General features: G+C 39.0%; 1 long non-coding RNA gene and 1 pseudogene across 1 annotated transcript in view; both read right to left on the bottom strand.

Annotated features, from left to right (window-relative positions):
- Nucleotides 1-2,884: 2,884 nt before the first annotated feature.
- LOC144330355 (large ribosomal subunit protein eL22 pseudogene) lies at nucleotides 2,885-3,307 on the bottom strand (annotated as a pseudogene).
- An 8,371-nt stretch (nucleotides 3,308-11,678) lies between these two features.
- LOC693578 (uncharacterized) overlaps nucleotides 11,679-22,484 on the bottom strand; it is a 32,943-nt gene continuing 22,137 nt past the window's right edge. The window contains exon 3 of the long non-coding RNA XR_003731632.2: nucleotides 11,679-11,801. This is a non-coding gene — a long non-coding RNA (uncharacterized LOC693578). The remainder of the gene's footprint in view (nucleotides 11,802-22,484) is intronic.

Below are 22,484 nucleotides of genomic sequence, written 5' to 3' on the forward strand. Positions count from 1 at the left end.
AATGAGACCTGGAAGCTCAACCTTTTCTTGTAGGCAATGGGAGAAATGTTATCAAGCTTCCATTTTAGAAAGACTACTTGAGGAGGGCCGGGCACAGTGGCTCACGCCTGTAATCCCAGCACTTTGGGAGGCCGAGGCGGTCGGATCACGAGGTCAGGAGATCGAGACCATCCGGGCTAACAAGGTGAAACCTCGTCAATACTAAAAATACAAATATTAGCCGGGCATGGTGACGGCGCCTGTAGTCCCAGCTACTCAGGAGGCTGAGACAGGAGAATGGTGTGAACCTGGGAGGCGGAGCTTGCAGTGAGCTGAGATTGGGCCACTGCACTCCAGCCTGGGTGACAGAGCGAGATTCCGTCAAAAAAAAAAAGTGGAGGAAAAAAGATGTGGAGAAATAGGAACACTTTTACATTTTGCACTGTTGGTGGGACTGTAAACTAGTTCAACCATTGTGGGAAACAGTGTGGTGATTCCTCAAGCATCTAGAACTAGAAATACCATTTGACCTAGCCATCCCATTGCTGGGGATATACCCAAAGGATTATAAGTCATGCTGCTATAAAGACACATGCACATGTATGTTTATTGTGGCACTATTTACAATAGCAAAGACTTGGAATCAACCCAAATGTCCATCAGTGACAGACTGGATTAAGAAAATGTGACACATATACACCATGGAATACTATGCAGCCATAAAAAAGGATGAGTTCGTGTCCTTTGTAGAGACATGGATACAGCTGGAAACCATCATTCTCAGCAAACTGTTGCAAGAACAGAAAACCAAATACAGCATGTTCTCACTCATAGGTGGGAATTGAACAATGAGATCACTTGGACACAGGAAGGGGAACATCACACACCGGGTCCTATTGTGGTGGGGGGGGGCGGGAGGGACAGATTAGGAGATATACCTAATGTAAATGACGAGTTAATGGTTGCAGCACACCAACATGGCACATGTATACATATGTAACAAACCTGCACGTTGTGCACATGTACCCTAGAACTTAAAGTATAATAAAATAAAAAAAAGAAAATGCAAAAAAAAAAAAAGAAAGAAAGAAAGATTACTTGAGGAGAATGAGTTGGAGGTGTTTGTAAGACTCAAAGCAGGGAGTGCATTTAGGAGATTCTTGCAAGCTAAATAATATCTATACTAATACAAAGAGTGGTAGCTGAGGAGAAAGACAGGATTAAAGATATTTAGGTGACAGAATCAAAAGGGAATTAGTGACTAATAAATGGGCCTGATGAGGGAGAGGGAGGAATTGAAAATGATATTAGAGATACTAGTTTATAAGATAAATATCATTAATCAGATTAGGAATAACAAGTAACAAATTAGTAGGTGAGAAAAGAGGTAGTGATTTATTTCTGAACATGACCATGTTGTTCATTAAGTATCTATAGGACATCCTGTTAACCAGGTTTTCTTAGGCTTTGCGCTATGGATATTTTGGGCCAGATCATTCTTTGCTGAAGATGGATGGATGTTTAATAGCATTTCTGGCTTCTACAAACTAGATGCCAATAGCTCCCCCCACCTCTCCAGCAAAACTATCCCTGGTTGAAAACCACTGCTATACACTGGGATCTATGGGAATATGAAGTCAAAGCAGAAAAGTTTCAGGAAGAAGGTATACTCAACAGCATCAAGAAAACAAGCGAGGTAAGGTAATGGCCAAGAAGCAGGCCTTGGATTTGGTAAATTGGATGCCCATAACAAGAATAATTTTTGTGGAATGGTAGGAAGGGGAAGAAGCCAGAGGAAGATATGTTCAGCAGTAAAAGGAGGTGGCATGGTGTGTAAACTGTGCTTTCAAGAAGCTTGGCTGAGAAGGAAGGCTAGAGCTAGAACCCTACGTAGAAGGGGATATGGAAATAATCATAGGGAAATGTGAATATGTTGATAGGTAATGTGAAAGACTCAAAGAGAATACCTCCAGTTTATCTTAAAATTGTTCACCTATTCATCAGTCAATCATCAGGTATTTAACACCTCATTGCAGCTCTCATTGCAGAGGATAAAGCAGTAAACAGACAAAGCCCCTGGCTTCAAGGAGCCAACAGCTCTGGTGGAAAATAAAGACCATGAACAAGTAAACAAATAAAGAAGAGCATTACAGCCTCACCCCTGTAATCCTAGCACTTTGGGAGGCCAAGATGGGAGGATCGCTTGAGCCCAGGAGCTGGAGACCAGCCTGGTCAACATAGCGAGATCCCATCTCTATTTATTATATATTAATTGTTTCAATTAATAATGAAATATAAATTAAAAAGTGTTACAGATTGTGGTAACAAAAACAAGAGAAGACAAGATAGTGAGGAAGCCACTTTGGATAGGACAGACAGAACGGGACTCTCTGAGGAAGTGATACCTGAGATGAGACCTGGATGATGAAAGCAAATCACTCATGTGAAGAGCTGGGGCACACGCATTTCAGGCAGAGGGGACCATGGACCCTACAGTGGGAAAGGGGTTGGTCTGAGAACCATAGAAAGGCTGGTGTAAGCCAGGTTGTACGAGTGAAGGATGAATGGTGGGAAAAGAGACTGGGAATGAAGGCAGGGGCCAGATGATAGAGAGCCTGGTCAATAATTTATTTTTTATTCAAAGAACATAGGAAGCTATTAAAAGATTTGAAAGAGTAGAATGCCACGAAGGTATTAGTTCTGACTGGAAATTTGCTTATGGATGTCAAAAGTATTTGTTGTGCTTATTGAGCCACTTACTATGGATGAGGCACCGTGCTAAGCACTTTGATGAACTATCTAGTTGTTCCCTTGAAACAATTTTATGAGGCAGAAGCTATTACTCCCAATTTTTTTTTTTTTTTTTTTTGGTTCCCAAGTTTTATTCAAGAAATCATACAAAATATTCTGGATAAATGAAATTTAATCCTCATCTTCCTCCTCTTCTTCGTCCTGGTTAATCTGGAAGTAACGTAATTCATAACTCTCTTTGCTGTTAGCAACCACGCGCAACCAGTCATGTAGATTATTCTTCTTCAAATGTTTTTTGGTGAGATATTTCAAATGCCTTTTGGAGAAAGCACCTCAGATGTCACGGTGATCTTGTTCTTGCTCCTTTCGATGGTCACCACCCCTCCACCAAGGTTCCCAGCTTTTCCATTTACTTTGATCCTTTCTTGCAAAAACTGCTCAAAATTGGCAACATCCATGATTCCATCTTCTACAGGGTGGGTGCAATCAAGAGTGAACTTCAGAACCTGCTTCTTTTTTTTGCCCCCTTCGCCACAAGCTTTTTCACAGGAGCCATGGCCGCAGCCGAGTTAGAAAGTATTACTCCCATTTTTAAATGAGGAGACTGACTGAAGCAGATGAGCTAGCTTCTCACCAAACTTATTAGCTACTTGGGTATACAGCTAAGCTATATTTTCCACCACTGTTGCACCTGGATGGAGCTACGTAGCCAGTTCTCATCAAGGGACTGTGAATGGAAGTGATAAGTGTTACCTCCAGACCAAGATAGCGAAAAACACTGGTTCCATCTTCATCTTCTCTCTCTGTATTCACCAGCTAGATGCCAGAAAACCTAAGGTCATGGATTGAAAGTGGTGGTCATAGGGAGTTGCGGGGGTGGGGTCTCTGAATGACTGACCACAGGTGCTGAGCCACCTTGCTGACCTAAACTGGATTCAAAGCAAGAAATAAGATTTTATTGTGTTAAAACACATGCACGCGCACAAAATTGCTATGTACTGTCTCCTCCATAAAATCAGTAATACTGGTGTAATCTCTTTTCTGTAGGATATATTAAAATGTGTACCTGCCTCCCCTATACACAGTATGACATTTTGAGGCTTTATGATTTGGAAACTTAGATAATTTAATACATAAGTGTGAGAATGCAAGTAAAAGAGAAAAAACCAAGATCTTTAGTAAGGAAGTGGGAATGATTTCTGATTGGTTAAAGATGAAATGATGCCCATGGATAATTGATAATGTGTGGTACTCATCTTCCTCTATAAGATTACCATCTAAAAAAACAGCTTTTCTTCACACATGCTGTCTTTAAATACCTGACACCATGATCCTCATTACTACGTTTTTCTTTCTCTAACATTCTCTCCAATATTCTAAACTTACACATGTCATGTCATCCCATTATGTACCTATAGAAATGTGTGTCCTATAGGAATACCTCTATAATTGCATGTCCTGAATTCAGAAACTTTTCTAAATAAAATTTCTAGACTGTAAACTCTGTGAGGACATGGTCGTGTCTCTGTTTGCCTGGTGTTACTTACTTAGTCTCTGGCAGGGTGTTTTTGATATAGTAGGTGTTCAACAAATATTTGTTGAATGAACAAATTCATGCATAAATGAATGGATGATATGATGGCCCTCAGATAAATAATAAACTTCATTAATTCAATAATAAATGAAATATGAAATTGCTAATAGAAATTTATTTATGGGAAGTTATAAGAAAATTCTTAAAATCTCCCCTGATGTTAGAATAATGCCAAGTGCACGACTTTATTTATACTAATATTCTAAATAAAAACAACATGGTTATATTTTGTTTGGTGTCCTATCAAGAAACTATTTTAGCAAATGACAAATGTGTGAGGTGTTTTTTCTACTTATTTAGTGAGGAAAAGTCCAGCTACTTCATTATACAAAGGAGAGCAGAAAATTGCCTTAGAAATACTGAGGAATTATCTCTGAAAAGTTACCTTGGAAACTCTGAGATTGGCCCCAGTGGTCTAGGGAGAGGTATGGTACCAATTTTTTTGTGATTTAAGGGTTACAAGAAAAGCTACACAACCCCTTAAGGCAAATGCCAAAACCTGACCTATGGCAGTAATTCTGAAAGCAGCTGTTCACCTTAGGAAGTGGCTGTAATCATAAACCAAAAAAATCTAATCACAAAGCTTTAACTCTAGAATCCTAAACATAGAGTACAAATAAGCTTAGTCCAAACAGAATCATCTTCCCTCAAAGAACCTTTGTGGATTTTCCTCTCGTTGCAGGATAGTTGTCAAGGGCCCATGAGATTACACAGTGCTAACTTTAAGTAAGACTCCATCAAGGCATCAAAAAGCAATAACAAAGGCAAACTAGATCATCATACTCCAGTATGTCATTAGAAAATATTTAATAACCCCCACACTCTTTGGGGTGTGTATGTCCCTGAGATGCTTGGTTAATTCTGGAGCAGAGCAAAGAGAAGCATCCCAAGGAAGATGCTTGACCGCCAACTCAATACAGCAGGTAGGGGCTCAAAGTCAAATTGCTGTATCTGAAGTAACAATCCCAGCAAACCCTGAAAAGGAGGTGGCTGTGGCAATATATTGGAAATCCGCTGGTAGTTCTTGCTTTACTGTTAAGGATCTGTGGGTAGAGGATTAGACAGTTTCCTGAAGAAAAATGCAGGGAAGAAAGTAGTAATTCTGGGACCTTATCAGTAATTAAAATAGCTCAGTGTATTCTCATATTCTCCTTTTAATCTGGGCTACATCTAAACCCATGTCTCCCTTTTTAATTATATTTCTTCTTTTTTTTTCATGATGAATGTCACCAAAGATTTATCCAATTTGATTGTATTTTTAAAGAATGAACTTTTATCTTGATTAATTCATTTTATTGTATTTTTTCTGTTTCACTTATTTCTGTTCATTTTTTGTTCATATTTTTATTCTATTTCCTTTGGCTTTATTCTGTTGTTCTTTTTCTAATTTATTGAGATGAACATTAATCAATTAATCTTCAGCTTCTATTCCTTCCTTTTCTTTTCTCTCTCTCTCTCTCTTTCTTTCTTTCTATGTTTTGACAGAGTCTCCCTCTGTTGTCCAGGCTGGAGTGCAGTGCAGTGGTGCGATCTCGGCTCACTGCAAGCTCCAGAATTCAAGCAATTCTCCTACCTCAGCCTCCCAAGTAGCTGGGTTACAGGTGCCCACCACCAAGCCTGGCCAATTTTTTTTTTGTATTTTTAGTAGAAACAGGGTTTCACCATGTTGGCCAGGCTGGTTTCGAACTCCTGACCTCAAGTGATCTGCCCCCACCCCTCCCTTTGGCCTTCCAAAGTGCTAGGATTACAGGTGTGAGCCACCATGCCCGGCCTTCTATTCATTTCTTAAGTAAGCATGTAAGGCTATAAATTTTCCCCCAAAGAAACACTTTCATTGTATACCTTAAGTATTGATGTATAGTATTTTCTTTATCATTTAGTTCTAAGTGTTTTTTTAAGTTTTGATTTTTTCTTTGATTTGTGAGTCATTTTTTAATTCCAAAGTATGTAAAATTTTAAAAATTATCTTTTTGTTATTAACTTTTTTTTTTTTTGAGACAGACTCTCACTCCATCACAATTCTCCTGCCTCAGCCTCCCCAGTAGCTGGGACTAAAGGTGCGCACCACCACACCCAGCTATTTTTTTGTATTTTTAGTAGAGACAGGGATTCACCATGTTGGTGAGGCTGGTCTGAAACTCCTGGCCTAAGATGATCCACCTGCCTCGGCCTCCCAAAGTGCTGGGATTACAGGCACAAGCCACCATGCCCAGCCTGTTATTAACTTCTAACTCAATTGCATTGTCCTCAAGGAACATGTTCTACATAATACCTATTCTTTAATTTTTGTTTAGATTTGCTTCATGCCTTATATGATCATGTGTGCTTAAGAAAGCAACGCATCCTCTAAATGCTGGATACAGAATCTGGAAGTGTTAGACACCCCAACTTCTCAATACTTTCTTTTTTCTTGGTCTCCATGGCACTACCCTCCACTAGTATTTCTGCCACCTCTCAGACTATTCCTTTTCTATTCCTTACACGGGCTTCTCTTCCTCTATTTTACCTGTAAGACCTCTAATCTTCAGACCTACCCTCATCTTTCCTATCTTCCTGCTTTTCACTCTCCTCTCTCGATTTCATTCACACTGTGGCTGCAGTTTTCATCTATGTTATCATGGCTCACAAAACAGCCTAATCTAGACCTCTCTCCTGAGCCCCAGGAACATATTTGTAACTGCATACTGGATAGCCCCAACTTGCTGTTCTGTTTCAAAGTACAAGAGATTCACTCTTACCTGTATTCTTGATCTTACTAAGAAACCTTGCCACTCCCTCTTCCTTACCTCCCTCACTAATCTAGTGCCAAGTCTTCTCAGGCTCCTGTCTCAAATCAGGCTTCTCCTCTGCATCTTCACTGCTATTCTTTCCATCCCAATGCCCATTCTGTCTTGCCTGAACATTGTTGCCAGGGTAATTTTTCTATAAATAGTGTTTTCTTGCTCTAAAAGCTTTACCAACTCTATTTTCAGCCCACAACATGAAATGTAAATGGGCCCCAACCTACTTTTCAGCATTATCTCTCAACCCCAAATCACCACTGCACACACTGAACCCCTGCAACACTGAGCTTCTCACAGATCCCCAAACTGCTTGAGATGTTTATGTCTCTGGGTCTTTGGACATCATTCTACCTGGAAACTTGGAATGTTATTGTGTCTCTATCCTCACTCACACCCTTAACCCACACACAGGACAGCAAATGTGTATGCACACATGCATACACACAAATATACATTTATCTGAAAAATTCTACTCATGTGCAAGCAAGATTAGAATATGTAAAAAAAAAAAACTAAACAAAAGTTTGTTATTCTGCAGATGCTGACAATTGGTGATTAATGAAATTTTAGTTGGAGACAAATAGGCGGGTAGGGGGAAGGCAGGAAACAGGAAATAACATGTCAGCAAATAGTCCCCTACTCTTCATCATTTCTCTGTTGACTTGTTAGGAAATCTTCTTAAGCCACCATAAAATATCATGTTCAATTCCACTACTTCTCAGACACCTAGCTGCCCAGGCATTTGGCTAATTGGATGAATCTATATAGCTGACTCTATATCCCAATTCACCTTCATGTTATTTTCCCCTGGGATTGGTCACCTGGTAATCCTGACCCCAGGCTTGTCTTCCTAGTAATTATGTTGTTTGTATTCTCTTATAATTATCTCCTTTTGAGTTTTCCTGAAGTTTATATTTATTTCTTTTTTTTTTTTTTTTTTTTTTTTTTTGAGAGGGAGTCTTGCTCTGTCACCCAGGCTGGAGTGCAGTGGCCGGATCTCAGCTCACTGCAAGCTCCTCCTCTCGGGTTCACGCCATTCTCCTGCCTCAGCCTCCCGAGTAGCTGGGACTACAGGCACCCGCCACTTCGCCCGGCTAGTTTTTTGTATTTTTTTAGTAGAGACGGGGTTTCACCGTATTAGCCAGGATGGTCTCGATCTCCTGACCTCATGATCCGCCCGTCTCGGCCTCCCAAAGTGCTGGGATTACAGGCTTGAGCCACCGCGCCCGGCCTATTTATTTCTAAATCTATAATATGTGGACATAAAGAAATATTTTATTTTCATAGGCTCATGTATGGTGTATATTTATATAAGAACATTTACAAGATATTTATTAATAGGAAAAAAATTTCTGGGTTTTTGTTCCATTTCCTGCCAGATGAAAATGACCCTTTCCCCACCAGTGTCTGTCCATGTGAGTATGGCTTTATGTGATTTTCATACATAAAGTGAGCTAATTCTTTACATTTCTGTGGGTGGCCAAGAGTAAGATTCAATGTCATTTCACAGATCAGGATTAAAAGAAGATTTTAGGCTGGGACAGTGGCTCATGCCTATAATCCCAACACTTTGGGAAGCCGAGGCAGGCGGATCACCTGAGGTCAGGAGTTTGAGACCAGCCTGGCCAATATGGTAAAACCCTGTCTGTACTAAAAAATACAAAAACTAGCCTGGTGTGGTGGTGTGCGCCTGTAATCCCAGCTACTTAGGAGGCTGAGGCAGGAGAGCCGCTTGAATCCAGAAGGCAGGCGTTGCAGTGAGCTGAGATCATGCCACTGCACTCCAGCCTGGGTGACAGAGGAAGACTCTGTCTCAAAAACCAAAAAATAAAAATAAAAATAAAAAATATAGGAAGATTTTAAAACTTCACTATCAGCCAAATAAACCTTAACAGCAGGGGAAAAAAAAGGTTGAAAATAATATACTTTATAATACAGTGTCTTTTCTTGTCTCCAGTTTGTGCTATACGTTATCTTCAAGGTATAAGCAAATGAAGAGTATCAATGTATATAATTTTTGGATATATAGTAAACCCATGTAAACAACGTAAAACCATATTGTATATGTGTTAACATTCAGGGCTTTAAAAAATATATGCTATGTACAAACCTGAAAATATTTGTCTGATTCATGGACAAATCACTCAAACAAACCATTTCAGTCTTCATTTATTTATGCATTCAGCTCTCAGTTGTGGGCAGGTACAGAATGGCCATATAATCCAATACTGTAATACAAAGTGAAAAGTGATGTAATAGATGTTGTAATTTTATAGAATATCAGTCAACTCTAAAGCCCCCATTGGAGGTGTGGAATAATGGGGAAAGGCTTCTATTCTTAACATGCTTAAGGTTGTGTTTTAGATGAATAAGACATACACATACACATATATACATCAAAACAAGTAATTCATAATTTTTGTTGCAAATCTATTACTCCTCTTACCAGAAAACTATATTTTCACATAAGAATTTGTCAGATCTCAAAAGCAAGATTGGGAATCATAGTGATCATTGTATATTTTAATATAGAATGAAAATAAATTTGACTTTGAGGTATAGTTGAAATGGAAATAAATCAGATATGAAATTAGATTGAATAAGTTCGAAGTGGTAATGAAAATAAGCCTTGTATGTATAAATTCAATAAAAGTATTTGTCTCCATACAGGCATAGCCAACATAGGTAGGAAGATTTTACAAAGGTATTATGGGGACAAGAGTTACTTTATTTTAAAGGCGAATCTGCCATGTAACTTCTAATTAACCCTGAGTTTGGGAATGCTTCCAAAATGGCTAGCTGATGTATTACTCTTTATGTAGAAACATCTACTTATTGTAGGTTTCCTCCAAAACAACGCTTGTTGTCACAGAAATCACAGGCTGTGATGCCCAAAACTGGCTTCCAGAGCATATATGCTTTCTTCTCAAAATATAAGCCCTGGGTCTGGGGCTTAAAGTACAGAGATCTACCTATCTTGCGTATGCCCAAAACCACACTTCTGTCCGTAAGTTCCCCATAATAAATTACCCAAAACCAACCAAGTGGATTTGTCCACCTCCTTCTTTAGTTTTTCATCTTCTTCGGCATTTAGGAGTTGCTTTGCCCTCTCAAGGAACAAGTAGAACCTTTAAATTATTTGGTGATGTTCGTATTTCTTATTATTAAAGCAAAGCACTAGAAATACCTGACCAGACTCTCAGTATTCCCAAAATACAAAAGCTTGAGCCCAGATTAATAGTTCTTGACAGAGTTATACTTACAAGGGTCACTGCCACACGGCAGTTCAATACAACTTGTTCAAACCACACTCCATGAGATACAGCTGTGGTAAATATTAAGGAATAAATGAACTAGAGTTGGTAATGCTGTTACTTTGGTTATTCGATTTACCCAAGCTAATACAATTCTAGGTATAAAAGCCATTTTAATTGGGTGTGGTGGTGCATGCTAGTAGTCCCAGTTACTTGGGAGACTGAGGGGAGTATTGCTTGAGTCCAGGAGTTCTAGTCTGTAGTGCCTGAAGCCCACTGGATGTCTGCACTAAGTCTGGCATCAATATGATGACCCTTGTGAGCAGGGAACAATGAGGTTGCCTGAGGAGGAGTGAACTGGCCCAGGTTGGAAACCTCTGTCAAAACTCGCCTGCTGATCAGTAGTGGGATGGCGCCTGTGAACAGCTCCTGCACCCCAGCCTGGGCAACATAACGAGACCCTGTCTCAAAAATAAATTAATTAATTAAATTAAGTTTCTTAAAGTCAGCTAAGCCAAAATATAACTGGGTTGAGAAAATGGCAGCAAAACTAGAATAATAGTTAATGTTTACATGTTAAGTACCTATGATATGCCAGGCACAGTCCTAAGTACTTTAGAAATATTGTCACATTTAATCCTCCCAATAACCTGATGTGGTAGTTACTGTTAAGTCTCCAACTTACATGTAAGAAAACAGAAACTTAGGAAAGTTAAACAAGTCACTCAATCTTACAAATGTGATCAATGGAGGAGCACAAGTGTCCAGAATCCTTACTCTTTCCCATTTTGCTGTTCTGCCTCTAACATATTGAACACAGCAACTGAAATTTGAACTAGGTATTGAAAGTTGAGTACGATTTTTCTGGTAGAGGAAAGGGAAAGGATGCTTTTCTCTGGCTGGAGGAGAGTGAGGAGCTGGTAAAGAGTCACAGAAGTGGGAGGGATTTTCTTCCAAGAGGAGCAAATACATGGTGCCTTGTGCATACAATGTGACAGTGCTGGAAGACGAGACTGGAAGGGACATTTGGGTCTAGTTTGCTAGGGCTCTTCTGCACTTAGGAATTTTGACTTGATCCTGAAGGCACTGGCTAATCAATGAAGGCTTGCATTTGGAGAATGAGAACTCAGATGTCAGGGTGGAGGGTGGATTGGATGCATATTAAGGAATAGTTCCTAATAATCCAGACGAGAGGTGATGGTGAACTAAACTAAGGCAGGAACTATCAAAGTAATAAAGATACAGACCTTGGAGGGGTAAAAGAAGATATATTCTCCCCAGCTTCCCCAGGCACACAGGTGCAAGCGCTTCAATGGGCTGCTGGGCAAATGCAAAAGTGGTAAGTGGTCACCAAGGAATGCTGTCCTGAGTTTTTCCACATCAATAATTTTTCTTGCTGTGAGTTCTTTACCAATCCAGATGGGGCATCATCACTTGTGACTTCAGAGGAAAGAGTAATTGTAAAATTCATTAAGCTTCTGAATGAAGATGTGTAATGTCTTCCAAGAAAATAATTAAACCACCATGGGGCAAAGACTCTCATCTGTATAATTTAAAGTTATGAAGTGGGTCATTGCTTAGTGTCTCAAATCTCATTTACATGTAGCTAATTCATAATCATACTCCATCTGGCTAAAATTAGTCACATTATTCTGTGAGCCAAGAAAAATATTTGTCTCATTTTAGAGGTTTTATTATACAATCAAATGTAGTCTAATGTACATCTGAATTCTTTGTTCTTTTCTTCTAATATTTGCATCTCACTAAAATGAAAAGAAAATGTAGAATATATGGTATATTCAATAAAAGTTCTCAGCTGGGTATGGTGACTCATGCCTGTAATCCCAGCACTCTGGGAAACCGTGGGCAGATAGCTTGAGCCCAGGAGTTGGAGACTAGCCTAGGCAACATGACGAAACCCCGTCTCCACAAATATATATATATATATAATATATATATAATATATAATATATATTATATAAGTAATATATAATATATTACACGTCTATGTGTTATTCTATATATTATATAATGACCCCTTGTGAGCAGGGGACAATCAGGTTGCCTGAGGAGGAGTGAACCGGCCCAGGTTGGAAACCTCTGTCAAAACTCCCATGCTGATCAGTAGTGGGATGGTTTATATTTATATTTTATATTATATAATGTAATATATATAATATATAATATATAAATACATAAATAATATATAATATAGTTATATATAAAATATATGTATTTTATATAGTTTTTCATATTTTCATATATATGAAAATTAGTCTGGTGGGAGGATCACCTGAGCCTGGGGAGGTCAAGGCTGCAGTGAGCTGTGATTGCGCCACTGCACTCCAGCTTGTATGACAAAGCAAGACCCTGTCTCAAAGTAATAATAATAATAAAAATAATTAAATTTCTCATTTCAAAGAGCACAGAGCCCATAATAAAAGAGGGTTAAAATGGAATATTCCTACTTAAAAGACAGGGAAACCAAACAGATGTGTGCCAGGCTACCATGTGTTGAGGTGACCAATTAAGACAACAAGCCAAACTGAAAATAACTATTAATTCATTGGTTGTGACAGTGCAGGCAAGAGTCAAAAGAGAAAGGCACTGGTTCCCTACTGTTTTTTCCCAATAGAACACTGCCAGGCAATAGTCAAATGGAAGCACAGGTAAGGGAAATCATTTCATTTCCGAGGAGCCCCAAACAAAAGATTCCTGCTTTTTATGGACTTATAGGGCCATGGAAAGAAAGGGGGAGAAGAGCTAGGAGTGAAAAGGTCTGGAGTCAAAATGGATAAAACTGTCTCAGCCAAGGCCCACAATAACAAGGTCTCAGCAGAGGTGCCTGGGAAGTATCTCAAGAGAGGCCCCAGTCAAGAGGCTTCTGAATGGAGGTGCCTGAGCTGGAAATGCAGTTATGCATACTTAGCACTGCAGCTCAAAGAAGCCTAAGTCCTCAACTGCAACTCCTTCCAGAAAACTACAATGCACTGGTGGTACAATAAGTTAGATGTGGGGAGAGCAGCTCCTCTTATGAGGCCTGCCATGCAACACCTTGTAATTGCCTATGGGAGGGCCTGAAATATCACACATGGGACTGAGTCCTGGACCCACGCTCCAAGAGTATCCATATCTGGTAATAAATAGAGGTGAATTCAGGTCCAGTATGCCAATCTGCCAAAAGCCATACATTGTGAATAAACAGTGTAAGGGGATGTTTTGGTTTAATGTCAGGCAATTTCTAGGGGCACTGGCTATTTTGATTTTATATATCTGGGAAGCAAAGACCAAACATCAGACCCAGGGCTTGGGTACAGAAAAGAGAAATTGAAATTTTCTTTTTCATTTCCTAACTCTGCTGATTCCCTACCCATCAGACTTTGAAAAGAAAAATAAAGGAAAAAAGAATGGGGCTCTGAAAATATTTGACCTTCCTCAGTCCTGTCAGCATTCACTGTGTCAGTCTTCGCCACAGGAAAAGTAGGCAGTAGCACATGCTGTGTAATTTCAGAGCACTGGCAAGAGTCTCCCCCATCTGCCTTGGAGGCAACTCATAGCTCAGATATCTCTTAAACGTGTCCCCAATTTTCATTCTTATCACCTCTCACTTAGATTATTGTAATAGACTTCTGATTACTATCCCTGCCTCTGGTTTATTTCTCCCATCAGAATATCTGGGAAGCAATAAGAGATACAGAACTGGAACTTTTGGAAGTTAGTTATGTAGAGGGGGTAATTGAAACCCATTAGGAAGGAACAAGCTCTCCTAGACAGGGGTGTAGCCTTAAAAACATATTTGACCTTTTTTTTTTTTTTTTTTTTTCTGAGATAGTGTCTTGCTTTGTCACCTAGGTTATAGTACAGTGGAGCAATCACGGCTCACAGCAGCCACAACCTCCCAGGCTCAAGCAATCCTCCCACTTCAGCCTCCTGAGTAACTGGGACTACAGGCATGCACCACCCTGCCAAGCTAACTTTAAAAAAAAAATTGTAGAGATGGATTCTCACTATGTTGCCCAGGCTGGTCTCAAACTCCTGGACTCAAGGAATTCTCCTACCTTGGCCTTCCAAAGTGCTAGGATTACAGGCTTGAGCCACCACTCCTGCCAAAAAACATTTCCCTACTAGTGAATGAGGGGCATACCCATTTGTTTATTTGTTCAAAAATTAATCATTGTGAATATTTATTACTATACTCTAGGCATTAAAATATTCTACCTAGAAAATAATGATGGCAACAAGGTGGGGTTTTCCCCAACGGTTTCATATACGAGATGACATGTGAGAGGGAAGAAGAAAGGAGAAAGGAAGAGGAAAGGAAATATGTGAGCATAAAGCATCCTGACATATTCAAAGTTTTGCAAGCATTTCTCTGTTTGGATATTGGGGATATCTTAATCCATTTCGTGCTGCTTCAACAGAGTATCAATAATAGTGGAGGACTTCAGCATCCTACTGACAGCACTAGACAGATCACTGAGCCAGAAAATCAACGAAGAAACTCTGGGCTTCAACTGGACTCTAGACCAAATGGACCTAATGGACATCTAAAGAACATCCTATCCAACAACCATAGAATATGCGTTCTTCTCATCTCTACATGGAACATTTTCCCAAATTGACTATATGTTTGGCTACAAAGCAAGTATCAATAATTTGTTTTAAAAAAACCTAAATCATATCAAGTGTCTTCTTAGATCACAGTGGAATAAAATTTGAAATCAATACCAAGAGGAACTTTCAAAACTACACAAACTTGGAAGCTAAACCACTTGCTCCTGAATGACTTTTGGGTAAACAAATTGAGGCAGAAATTTTTTAAAATCATCAAAAGAAATAAAAATAAAGACACAATATACCAAAACCTCTGGGATAGAAGAAAAGCAGTCTTAAGTGGAAAGTTTATAGCATTACATGCTTACATCAAAAGATAGATCACAAATTAATAATCTAATGTCACACCTCAAGGAAGTAGAAAAACAAGAACAATTCAAAACCAAAGCTAGTGGAAGAAAAAAAATAAAGATGACAGAGGAACTAACTGAGATCAAGACCAAAAATATGACACAAAAGATAAACAAAACAAAAAGTTGGTGTTTTGAAAGGATAAGTAAAATTGATAGACTTCTAGTTAAACAAGAAAAAACAAGAGAAGATTCAAATAAGTGTAACCAAAAATGTGAAAAGTGGTATTACAACTGGTAACGCAGAAATACAAAAGATCCTCATAGAGTACTATGAACACCTTTATATACACAAACTAGAAAACCTAGAGGAAATTGATATATTCCTGGAAACACACAACCCTCCAAGATTGAACCAGGAAGAAACAGAAATCCTGAACAGACCAACAATGAGTAATGAAATTGAATCAGTAATTTTAAAATTCTAACAAAAAAAAAACCCCATCCAGGACCAGATGGATTCACAGCCGAATTCTACAAGATATAGAAAAAACCTATATGTCCAAAAACAAATAAATGGATAAAGAAAATATGGTATATAGACACAATGGAATATTATTCAGCCATAAAAAAGAATGAAATCTTGTATCTGTGATGACGGAGATGAAACTGGAGGACATCATGTTAAGTGAAATAAGCCAGACACAGAAAGAGAAATATTGCAGGTTCATATGTGAAATCTAAAAAAAAAAAAAAAATTGGTATAATAGAAACAGCAGAACAGTGGTTACCACATACTGGGGAGAGAAATGAGGAAGGGAGGATAAGAGAGGTTGGCCAATGGATATAAAGTTATAATTAGATAGGAGGAACAAATTCTGATCATCTATTGCACAATAGGGTGAATACAATTAATAGTAAAATATCACATATTATAAAATAGCTAGAAGAGGGGCTTTTGAATGATCTCACCACAAAGAAATGATAAATACAAAAGGTGATACATTAACTACTCTAATTGGATCATTCTACAACATAAATAGGTATTGAAACATCAAAATAAACCTCATAAATATGTACAATAACAATATGTCAATTAAAACAATAAATTTAAATTTTTTAATAAAATAAAGAGGGGTATGTGTGTGTGTGTGTGAACAAAAGCTCAAAGGCCAGGATTTTTGTCTGATATTCGGAATATGGTGCAACACATACTGTGACATATTCAGTAAATATTTATTGGTGATTCAATGCAAAATAGTGGGTCAAATGTCATTTCTAAGTTTTCTCATGAGAATCTCAGTGACTTTGTAGGTTCTTGAATCTGTATAAAATGAAAACTTTTGACACCTCAAGCTGTTGTTATAACCCAAGACTCATGCATCATGCACTTGACTCACTCCCTCTTGTCTGTAGGTTACATGCACCGGGATGATAATTCCCAATGATGAACTTGCAGGGAATGCAGGTCAAGAGAGAACTTCAGGATCTTTCCATTTCTGATTGCATGTTAACATTACTAAGTGTGGCTTATTTAACCTCAAAAGCCCTAAACTATAAAAGGATATTTTTGTTATTATTTTTTAATTCAATCAAAAAATATTACAATGTAACCTCAAAAAATATTTATAATGTGCCAATCACTGTGCTGGGTGATGGAGAAATAGCAGTGAATAAGATAGACATAGTCTCAACATTTCAGTCTAGTGAGGGATACAGACAAAAACACTCATAAACCGTATTGTAATCAGAGCTATGAGGGAGGAAGCAGAGTAGTCTGAGAGCATGAGGAGAGGGTACTAAACACATATGGGAGAAAGGGGAAGTCTTCCTAGAGGAAGGGATGTTTAAGCAGAAACAATGAAAGACTAGTAGGAGCTAGCCAAGTGAAAAGGAGAGGTAAGAAAATGCAAGCAGAAGGAAGAGCATGAACCAAAGCCAAGAGGCAAGAGAGAAAAAGAAAATGGAAAATGTTCAGAATAGCTGGAACATAGAATATATGAGAAGACTGGAGAAGAGAAGATTGTAGCAGAAATCAGAAATAAGATCATTGTAAACTATGCCAAGGAATTGAGAGCAGTGGGACACTAAAGAAAGATTTTAAAGAGGCAAGTGACAAGGAGGCAAGATTTCAATTTAGAAATGTGTTATCATAATCTAAGCTTGAAAAGACAATGACCTATGCTAAGTAAGTAACAGTAACAGTAAAAAGAAATGAACTAATAAATTAACTAAATAAAATGATATTTAGGAGGTAGAATGAAAAGGAATTGGTGAAAAACATGGGGTGAGGAGAAAAAGAATTCAAATTATCTAGCTTGGCAATTGGGTGATTTACTGAGATACAAAACAGTTGAAAGAGCAATTTGGAAAAGAGGGTAGAATAGTTGGGTTTAGTTTTAGGTGTGTTGTGTTTGAAGTGCCAGTGGATCCTCCAAGTGAAGATGTCAACAGGACAAATATAACTAAGAAAAATCCATGAATCCCATATATTAACTTGGGAGTCCTAGCAGCCACTGAGGATATAGCAGAACACAGTGGTGGTTGAATCAATAATATGAAAGGAAATCAGTTGTATAGATATTTTTTATTGTCCTGCTGTGGGCTTGAGTTAAAATACTTTTCTGATATCCTAGCCTTACTTGCTAAATGAGGACCTCCCAAAACCTGGTGTTTATTACGAAGCAAGTCCTATCTGCCAAGCTCTTCTAGACACTTTTCATTCCAGGCAGTTCATTATATCACTGAGTCCTCGCTGTAATCGCCAAACTGGGCTACATTTGAAAAAAAGTGACTTAGAGTGATAATGAAGGTTACCTTGTTTTTCAGAAACAATAGCACCTAGCTTTTTAAGTGTTTAAAATAGGGTAATGTCCGAACCTCTCCTTTCTTTGCAGCTGCCACAGACACATAAATAGTCCCATGAACTCCCTTCTCTAATGCTAATTCATCACTGCAAAAAAATTAGGCATTCTTCCAGTAAAGAAGAGCCCAGCCCAGACTAGCATGGTGGCAAGCCCTTGACTAAACGTAAGTTAGGTTGACCACAAAACGTTAGTGGGATTCCTTCAACACCAACTCCTCTACATCCTCCTGCTCCCCCTTCCATTTTTAGGGAATATTACAGTGTTTTTCTAGTTTGGCAGTAAATCTCTCTGTGTCTCAGTTTTGACTAAATAGTAACCACTGACGTTGGGCTGATATTAAACTAAATAGAGACAATATTCTTTCATGTAAGCCTCACAACAATGCTATGAGAGGATACTGGAGCTTAGAGAGGTTAAATAGTGTTCCCAAGGTCACAGAGCCAACACTCTAACAACAATGCTACCCTGGCTCCTATTTTTTATCTTTTACTTGTGTCAGTGACAATACTTACCTCAACAATAACTAACTTGTGTGAAGTATTCACTATGCCCTAGGAATTCAATGGAAACAGTTGACCACTTGACCAGGATTTTAGCATTTACTCCTCCCAACAGTTTTATCCCCATTTTTTCTTTTTCTTTTCTTTCTTTTTTTTTTTTTTGGGACAGGGTCTCACTTTGTCACCCAAGCTGGGGTGCAATGGCACAAACATGGATTACTGCAGCCTCAACCTCCCAGGCTCAAGTGATCCTCTTGCATCAGCTCCCACAAATAGCTGGGACTACAGGCACAAGCCACCACGCCTGGCTTTTTTTTTTTTTTTTTTGTAGAGATGGGGATTCATCATGTTACCCAGGTTGGCCTCAAACTCCTGAGCTCAAGCAATCTGCCAACCTTGGCCTCCCAAAGCACTAGGATTACAGGCATGAGCCACTGCACCCAGCCAATTGTCCCCATTTTTAAGAGAAGGAAACTGAAGCCTAAAGAAGTTGTCACCTGCTCAATGAACACAAGTGACAAGTGGCAGAACCAGGATTTGAATACGAAAAGTCTAACTTCAGAGACTTCACTGTAATCACCACACGTCGGCCTAGGTGACCTCTAAGGACCCTCTTCTCTTACTCACCCCGGCCATCTATACAAAGATTCCGTGATTTGTTCTTATAACAAGGCGGCTTATCACACTTTATTTCACATAAGATATACTGCTAAAATTATGGCTTTGAATTATATATTGACTTTATAATATTAGGATATTTAAGTTTAGAAACTTTATATTCAACTTGGTTTAACAAGTTCTTTGGCCTGAGCATTGGAAGTAGCTGAGGAGGAAGGGGCAGGTGAAACATTACAGGTTGGCTCAGAACCAAAATGAGGCAGAAAGGTTTATTTTTCAACCCTAAAGGTACAGGAAAAGGACTGAGTCACCCCACTCTCCCCAGCTAGATTCTGGAAGAATCTAGCACCTTTCCATACAGCAGAAGCTTCCTTTGCCAATGGCAGCATCTGCTTCACCAAGCAGTATTCTATTGGCTCTTCCTTTGGCTCAAAGAAGCATAAGGCTGGCTAGATTTCCTTGTTAGTGCTCAGGAAGAATTCCAAACCCCAGATATATCGGGACAAAAAGAAAAAAAAGAAAGAAAAATATTTCACCTTTCTCTGGTTTTTTGTTTGTTTGTTTTTGTTTTTGTTTTTTTTACTGAAAGAGGATTGGTAAAGGAAGTAACCATAATTTTTAAAAATACATTTTAAATAAATCCTGAGTATGGTACTCCCGAAAGTCTCTAAGCTAATGGGTTAGACTAGAAAATGAATACTTGGCCTCTTTTTTTGTACTTTCCCTCTAACTAGTTGTCTGAGAGGCCCCAATTCCCACAACAACTTTGAACTGCTCTTCAGCCCCACAATTCAGATCTAACGATTCTGATTCTGAATTCTTCTTTAGACCTTCCTTCTGTTTTTCCACATACTAAGTTGGCTCTGTTAATGCTATAAAGTAGTAACATTCCTACTTTGTAATAGAAATGGAAAGGAAATCTGGCCATATTCAGGAGCTCCATGATTATGAACCCATATTACAAAGTAGTAGCATTATCAGAGCCAACTTAGTATGTGGCAGAAAAGAGGGAATTCACTTTGAAACTTAAGTAACAGCCAACTTGAAACAATGCAGTCTCTTTACTTCTTAGCACAGAAAAGTACTTAATGAAGATAAAATGTATCTGTCAACTACAATGCAACTTAGCTGCTGGCAAATACAAAGTAAAGAAAGACTTGGGCCGGGCAGTGGCTTGTGCCTGTAATCCCCGCAGTTTGGGAGGCCAACAGGGGCAGATCACGAGGTCAGGAGTTCGAGACCAGCCTGACCAACATAGTGAAACCCCTGTCTCTACTAAAAATACAAAAATTAGCTGGGTGTGGTGGCACGTGCCTGTAATTCCAGCTACTCAGGAGGCTGAGGCAGGAGAATTGCTTGAACCTAGAAGGCAGAGGTTGCAGTGAGCCAAGATTGCACCACTGTACTCTAGCCTAGGCGACAGGGCAAGACTCCATCTCAAAAAAAAGACTTGAAGAAGAAAGAAAAAAAGAAAGAGGTAAAGAAAGAAGGGAAACTGTTAATAAATTATGTCTGTGGTAAAGAAAGAAGGGAAACTGTTAATAAATTATGTCTGTGGTAAAGAAAGAAGGGAAACTGTTAATAAATGCTGTCTGTGGTATATGTGCTTTTATGGTTCTCTCAATATTATCCTTAAATAGCCTATTTAATCCCCACCAGTGAACCTAAACTTTTATTTACTGGAGGAGTTTAGAGAGCCCTGAATTTCTGGTTTTGACAGGTCAGGTATTTTACATTCCCAGTGTAAGATTATCTGGTTCCTGTAAGAGAGTTAAGAGGAAATCAAGCTGTATGTTCATCCTAATTTTTTCTCTCTGTCCTACCCACCCTTGTGCCCAAATACCTTCCTCTTAGGCCCACACTCTAGTCCTGAGTTTACCAACAAAGTCTCAGCATCACTACATATGGGAGGGCTGGGGCAAAATGCAAGAACAGGGAATAAATAATGGATGATTAGCTTGGCTGGTGACAGACTGTTGTAGCACTAGCAGAATCTGCAGGAGTTCAGATGCAATTTTGCAGATCTGAAAAGATCTTGGGTAAAAAAGAAGGGAAAGGAAATCTGGCCATATGCAGGAGCTCCATGATTCTGAACCCATATTCCATAGTTTTCACAGGGCAACCAGAGTGATCCCACACAATTCAAACATGTGTGGTAGTCAACAGTGTAATTTGAGGAACATGGAAATAGCCATCTGTTCAGAAAAGGGGTCTCTTGCTGGGTCTGAAATGCCCCTTTCACACATTAAACCTTGATGACATCCTAGTTTCAACATTAGGACACCAAAGGAACCACATTATACCATTCAGGTACTCAAATCCAAAGGGAATTGATGGAAAGGTTTTAGTGGGAGAGAGTGTTGTCAGTAAGATGGTGGAATAGGAAGATACAGGCCCTCCTTTCCTCACGGAGACACTGAATTAACAATATACAGATCAGAATAACTCTGTGAGAACTCTAGAGACAGGTTGAGAAGCTACAGCACCCAGGTCATTGTAAAACCAAGAAGGGATTCTGGCAAAATGGATAGACAATTTTGCAACATCTGGCGTGCCCATCTGTGTCCTTTCCTCTCTGTGGCATAAACCTGAGCAACTTCGGAGAAACCCCTTACTCCAAGGCTTCACCCTCAGGGATGGAAAAAGAAGAATGAGCCATGCATTGAATGTTCTGGCTTATCTGGGGGCTGCCCAAGGGATTCGTTTCTGTCTCACCTAACAGAAATCAGTGCTGACAGGACCAGGTCAAGCATTTGGAAGCCACTAAAAACAGAGGTGAGTAGCAGGTTAGAGTCGCAGTTCCACAGGCAGACACCAGAAGGAGTAAGAGATCAGAAAAGGTTTGAGAGGTCCTAGATCCTCCAGCAGAGCTGATTGGTGAAGGTCTTTCCCTGTATGAAACCAAAGACTGGGAAAGGTCTTCAAATGGCCAAGTTCTAGCAAAACATTTTAAGACATCCAAAGAAACAGAGAAATATGGCCCAATGTATCAAATAAAACTTCAGAAATCAATTCTGAAGAAATGTGATCTATGAGTTGCCTGAAAAGGAATTTAAAATAACTATCATAAAGATGCTACCAAAAGGATAACAAACACTATCATAAAGATGCTATCTAAAAGATAACAAACACTGGACTGGGCGAACACTGATAAGCAACTAAGTAAAATCAGGGAAATGATGCACGAACAAAATGAGAATATCAACAAGGAGATAGAAATTATAAAAAAGAACC

The sequence above is a fragment of the Macaca mulatta genome, chromosome 7 (genome assembly GCF_049350105.2).
Source record: "Macaca mulatta isolate MMU2019108-1 chromosome 7, T2T-MMU8v2.0, whole genome shotgun sequence".
Classification (NCBI taxonomy): domain Eukaryota; kingdom Metazoa; phylum Chordata; class Mammalia; order Primates; family Cercopithecidae; genus Macaca; species Macaca mulatta.